This window comes from Trachymyrmex septentrionalis, unplaced genomic scaffold (genome assembly GCF_001594115.1).
Source record: "Trachymyrmex septentrionalis isolate Tsep2-gDNA-1 unplaced genomic scaffold, Tsep1.0 scaffold97, whole genome shotgun sequence".
Classification (NCBI taxonomy): domain Eukaryota; kingdom Metazoa; phylum Arthropoda; class Insecta; order Hymenoptera; family Formicidae; genus Trachymyrmex; species Trachymyrmex septentrionalis.
The window spans coordinates 1,999,798-2,005,940 of NW_017306160.1; the positions used below are offsets into that span (position 1 = coordinate 1,999,798).

At 31.3% G+C, this 6,143-nt stretch overlaps 2 pseudogenes; both read right to left on the reverse strand.

Moving 5' to 3' along the window:
- Positions 1–452: 452 nt before the first annotated feature.
- LOC108756167 lies at positions 453–2,538 on the reverse strand (annotated as a pseudogene).
- A 1,025-nt stretch (positions 2,539–3,563) lies between these two features.
- The window catches only part of LOC108756168, an 8,024-nt pseudogene continuing 5,444 nt past the window's right edge, over positions 3,564–6,143 (reverse strand).

Here is a 6,143-nt window from a genome sequence, read left to right on the forward strand (position 1 = left end):
TGTGTGTGTGTGTGTGTGTGTGTGTGTGTGTGTGTGTGTGTGTGTGTGTGTGTGTGTGTGTGTGCACACAGTATTATAACGTCCATATATGTGCTTACATGATGTAGTTCGATAATTCTTATAATTCTGTAACAAGGAAGAAATTTTATAGAAAATTAAAATAACGTTTATCATATAAGTAAGAAAAATATGACTATATCTATTGCTATCAATAATAAATTTGAAATAAGTAGCAAGTATATATATAAACGAAAAGAGCAAGTTATTATTCTTAAAATCCTATTAATTAACTTTTTAATAAAGTATTTATAAATAATATACTTACAAACATTTTTTTGATTGAATAATAACTTCTTGTTGAAATTCTAAAAATTTATATTCTAGGATATTCTTAAGAAATTAGATTTCTAGGAATCAATAACGCTATCGACTTCTAATCTCTATCGTACTTGTTATTTCATTAGCAGATTTTTCTCGCTGAATTTAATTGACGAAGTTTTTGCGCACTGTTTCAATTCACATCGCGCTAGTAGATGAAATAGCACGACTTTGATCATCAATAAACTGAATCTTTTGCCAATGTAAATTCTCGGACCTAATCCAAATGGAAAATAAAATGGAGGATCATGATTGTTATTTAAAAATCTTTCTGGACGAAATTTCATAGGATTGTCATAATATTCCTCATCATGATGAATTGCATAAATTGGAATCCAAATAATCATGCTCTTGTCTATAATGAAAGGCTTTTCACCCGGCAATGCAGGCGGCAATTTATAAGTTACTTCACATATTCTTTTCATAATAGAAGGTGAAAAAAATCTGAGAGCTTCCTTTATTACTGCATCTAAATATTTGAGTTTATTAACAGCCTCGTAAGTTACGTTTCCGTCCGATTCGTTCAAGAGCTCATCTATCTCTTGTCGCAATTTGACCTGAATACTTGGATTAGCTACGATTTTGTATGTTATAAAAGACATCACGCTTGAACTAGTTTCAAAGCCAGCGAAATAGAAAGTGTAGGTTTGCGCGACAATATAAAAAAAATCACTGTAGAGGAAAGCACCAACTTTCTAAAGCTTAACTATGAAGTTTGGAGACGCTACGTTGTTCAGTATTTGTTTGGCAGCCATCAATAGTGGACGATCTCGGTGAATTTGCAAAAATGGAAAAAATTGGTCATCGTTATGTGATACAATACTTTCGTTTGAAAGGTCTTAGCCCAACCAATATCAAAGCCGAGCTGGATTCTACTCTGGAGGAGTCTGCTCCTTCGTTTACAACAGTAAAATATTGGGTGGCAGAGTTTAAACGAGGCCGTACGAGCTGCGAAGACGAACATCGCAGTGGTCGACCAAGTGAGGTGGCCATTCCAGAAATGGTGAAGAAAATCCATAAAATGGTATTGGGTGACCATCGATTGAAAGTGCGCGAGCTAGCAGACATGGTAAACATTTCAAAAAGTGCTGTACATCGCATATTGGCTGAAAATTTGGAGATGAGAAAGCTGTGCGCAAGGTGGATGCAGCGCTTGCTCACAATCGAACACACACACACACACACACACAAAAGCAAATCGTACAAAAGTTTAAATTGCTTCCCCACGCACCTTATTCGCCAGATTTAGTCCCCTCGGATTATTTTCTCTTTCCAAACTTGAAAAAATGGCTCGGTGGTAGAAGATTTACCAACAATGAAGAGATGGAGTCTGCGGTTAATGGCTATTTTGAGGAGTTCAACGGTTCTTACTATAAACAGGCCATCGAAGCTATTGAACATCGCTGGGAAAAGTGTATCGAGCTAAAAGGAGACTATGTTGAGAAATAAAGATATTTTTTCCCAAATTTTTTGTGTTTTCTTTGTTAGGTCGGGTACTTCTGGGACCACTCTCGTAAGTTATATCTTTGCCACAAATATAAAACTTGTTTATTGGGGATCTCTTATAGAATCGATTTTCATTCCGTAAATACATAAGGCAATGACATCATTCGTATATCTATCAAAGACATCTTTCATATTAACGTCGCTTTTGTCAGCTGGTAGTGTTGACATCAATTCAGCAAAATCCGCAGCATGTTTCGACATAAAAGTAAACATAATCTTCATCTTACTGGACGTCATCTTAAAGAACGGAGATAGTAGATTTTTTACGTGCCGCCACTTTTTATTTTGAAGGCCAAACAGATTCTGTGAAAGCACATAGTCATTAGCATCAAGAAAAACGGGATTATTGATAAACGTATCAAAATTTTTGACAACAACATCCTTGATCACTTCCGGATCACGGAGCATAAGAACTGGCTTCGTTGTAGCGTAAAATCCAATGTATTTTGCGTCTCGATTCAAATTGTATATTTTTCTGGTGAAATCGACAAATGACATTCGGCGAAATATAATTGGTGCCATGGCACCTAGTATTGGAATAGATGGTATGTGGATAATATTATGTCTTTTAAAAAAATTAAACTTCCCGAACAAATAATAAATAACGAGAATACTGATCACGATTGATAACACTGAGATTAACAAGTATTTCATGATAAGTATTACTTAAAAACTTTGACTTTACGAAAATTAAAGAGTTAGATACTTATTGTAAATTAACATTAATGTTATTCACAAATGACAAATGATTTATGAAACGCATACTATATATGCGTACATTGTTTTTATGGTATTTTTATTATTTTTATACTCGTATGTCAAACTCATACGCGTTTTGTGGAAGTAAAAAGCGCATTTTTTTAGCAAGAGCAAGAAACATTTTTATTCGAATGTGTCAAAATGTCAAAACTCTCTGTCATAATAATGTTGCTAAAGAGATAATTCTTTCTCGCCTCATGTACGGAAATTTTAACATTTAACACGTTTGAATATAAATATTTTTGTCCTTGTTTAAAAATGTGTCTTATTTCCCGTGAGACGCGCACGAGTTTGTCGTACGAGTATAAAATGAACGAGCGTGCCACGAATGTAACTATGCGTATGTGCGCGGCCGTGCGTGTGCGCGCGCGCATGTGTGTGTGTGTGTGTGTGTGTGTGCGTGTGTGTGGACAAAAAGTTCGTCTTTGAATTTTTTCTGTTAACGTAGTAACACCGTAGATTTCTAACATAGTAAGACCGTAGATTTCTTTACGCTTTAATGCGTAGTCAAAAACCTCTTTGAGATTTCTTTTCTTCAAGATATTTAACTTTTCATAAAATGCGAGAAAATTGTTAGTGCCTAATACTTTTGCACATGGCTCTGTATCCCTAAAATTTAAATCAATTCTTCGCAATACTCAATAGTTTAAAAATATCATTTAATTTATTAAACTTATATTTATTTTAGATCTTGTTCCTTCCAAATAGTTCATGCAAATCGTACTTAGTTTATTCCTTAGCTCTATCGCAGTCGAATATGATTTCACATAAATGTATAGAAGGACAAACATCTAAAATTCAATTTTGCTTTAACGAATTTTATTTACAATTATTACAATATTATAATATTATTACAATATTACAGTATTATTACAGTATTATTACAATATTACAGTATTACTACAGTATTTTTTTCGCAATCATGTATGCGAAATTATAATCTTATGTTCCTTTTACTCTTGATTGTCTGAACATTTGCATTAATAGGATATACGGTAACTCTGCCATTAAAGACAATGCATATGCACATAAATAAGTAATCATCAAGTATCCTATGATCGTAGCGCCCTAAAAATTGTAACAATCAATATATTTAATTTGATTAAGGTTTTGGTTGTTTGTGTACTTACTATGGATAGCACTTCAAAATGAGTAGATGTTTCACTATGCAAATTAATCGAAAGTATGATAAAAGGATTTAAAAGATAAGCGCAGTATGTAAGTCTGCTAAGAGGAATCCAGATTTTGCATGATAAGAGCTGCTTAACAATGCCTGTAATAAAGCGTTTGATAAGAATACATTTTTTTTCTAAATTATAACATTGCTCTGTTATGATTTATTATTTTCTGTTACAAAAATGCTTATTAAGCCTTATATCTATCGACGCTAAAGATCACTCCGAGATCTCGGAATTTAAATTGTCGTCTGATAAATTAGTTATCTCAAACATAATGCCTCATTACTTCCCATTATGTTTGAGATAACTAATTTATCAAACGACAATTTAAAAAGAATGTAAGGAAAATTGTAAACCTACTGCAATTATGTGGACTAAGTAAGTTGTAGATTGTACATAAAGATTACTGCAAAATCGGCATCGATTTACTGAGGCAAGTTCATACGACAATAGATTTTTGATAGATGTTATTCCAAATGATTGCAGTGGAAAATAAATTCTATTACCATTTACAATTTATGCTATATATGTAACGCCAATTTTTAATTTTAATGCAATCTCGTTCAATATCTTCTTAATTCTTCCATCGAAAGAAAACACAAATTTACAAACAGTTTTAATATTAATGACATAAACATAGCCAGCGCTACTTCTGTAAATATAAAGCTCTACTTTACTTGATATTTTAAATGAATTAGCTAAAGTGATTTTCTGGAAATCTTTTTAAATTTAGCAATAGCGTTACAGATTTTATTAATTGCGCCAATGTCTATGGCAACTGCAGAGGAATCTTTTTCAAAATTAAAAATAATAAAATATTATCTGAGAAATACAATGACGCAGACGTGGTAAATCATGCGATTTAACTATGATATCAATTGAAAAAGAATTGAAGAACAGTTTTGATTACATAATCAATCTTGGTTACGTAACAGTTGAAGTTACGTAAACATATTGATGATGTAAACACAATATTTTTAAAAACCAAGCCAGAAAATATAATAGTATACTAGTACAATATCGTATGTTGCATCAAGAGTCAAAATATTATTACAAAAGAAAATATGAAATTTATTGTATTCGTATCCCTGTGTTATGCAAATTGGTGGAAATTCCTTTTTTTGTAGTTGTTGGTTAATTGTCGTTGGCGGTCGATTATTGCTTCAGAGACTTATAAATCCTTGTGATGGGAAATAAAAGCAAATTTCAGCGTAAGAAACGAGATTGGCGGCGTTACGACTACCAAAAGCGATTGTAACGTCTACGATTGCAACTCTTTTATATTTATTTTTATTGTTACTTTCAATTAGCTTAATTATTATATTTTACATCAAGGATCTGATAAAGAGATTGACACGTTTGTATGATTTAATGTTTATATGAACTGATAAATGTAGATTAATCATTAGCACTTAACAACGAGTTTTACTTCGTAGTCTTTCCTTTCTGACAATCTTTATTTTTAAAAAGTTCTTGAGTCAGAATATTTTGATTATTTTTTATCTATTGAATACTATTATCAAATCAACTAACCTCCATGCTCAGTACAACACATTACACATATTACAATCCATGCTATGCCTATGGCCCAAACTGTTCTACTTAATGCAACATAGATAGCAGTAGACAGAACGGATATTTGTCGTTTGTAAAGACCAAATAGCACCAAAATGTTGCAAGCAGCACAAAGAGTCCAACATAAAATTACAATATTCTGAAATTTATACATTTTGTTTAAAATATGATATATTAAAACAAGTTAACTAATATAGATCTCAACAATTTTCAGCGATTTTAGCGAATTATTTTCAAAATATTGAAAATAATTAAGATGTGAGTTAAATAATTCTTTTTATAATATTTTCTACATTATATACTTCTTGTTTTCAGCTATTTATTGAATTGTAATGTGAGAAAAATCAGTGTCTTAACTTATAAATATTCAGTATACATATACAGAGTAAGGAAGAAATATGGAAACTCTAAAAAAACTTTGAAAGATGTCAATTGTATAGAAAAGTAGTTCGAGTAAAAGTTGTAAGATTTAGAAAGATCTATTTATTGGTCTTATTCGTTTGTCCTTTCAAGATTGCCCCTCCTATTTTCAGTTTAGCGTAAAAATTTATATAAAAGGAACAATCTTCAAAAAACCTAATTTTGACAAATGTTACTATGTTGAACAACATTTAAAAAGTTTTAATCATAAATTAGTTACCTTAGATAGTGTTAATGAAGGCGATATTGTAACTTTCAATTTATAATTACAAAAAGTATTTGATAAAAAAATTTTAAGACACTCTGTATATATATATATATATATGT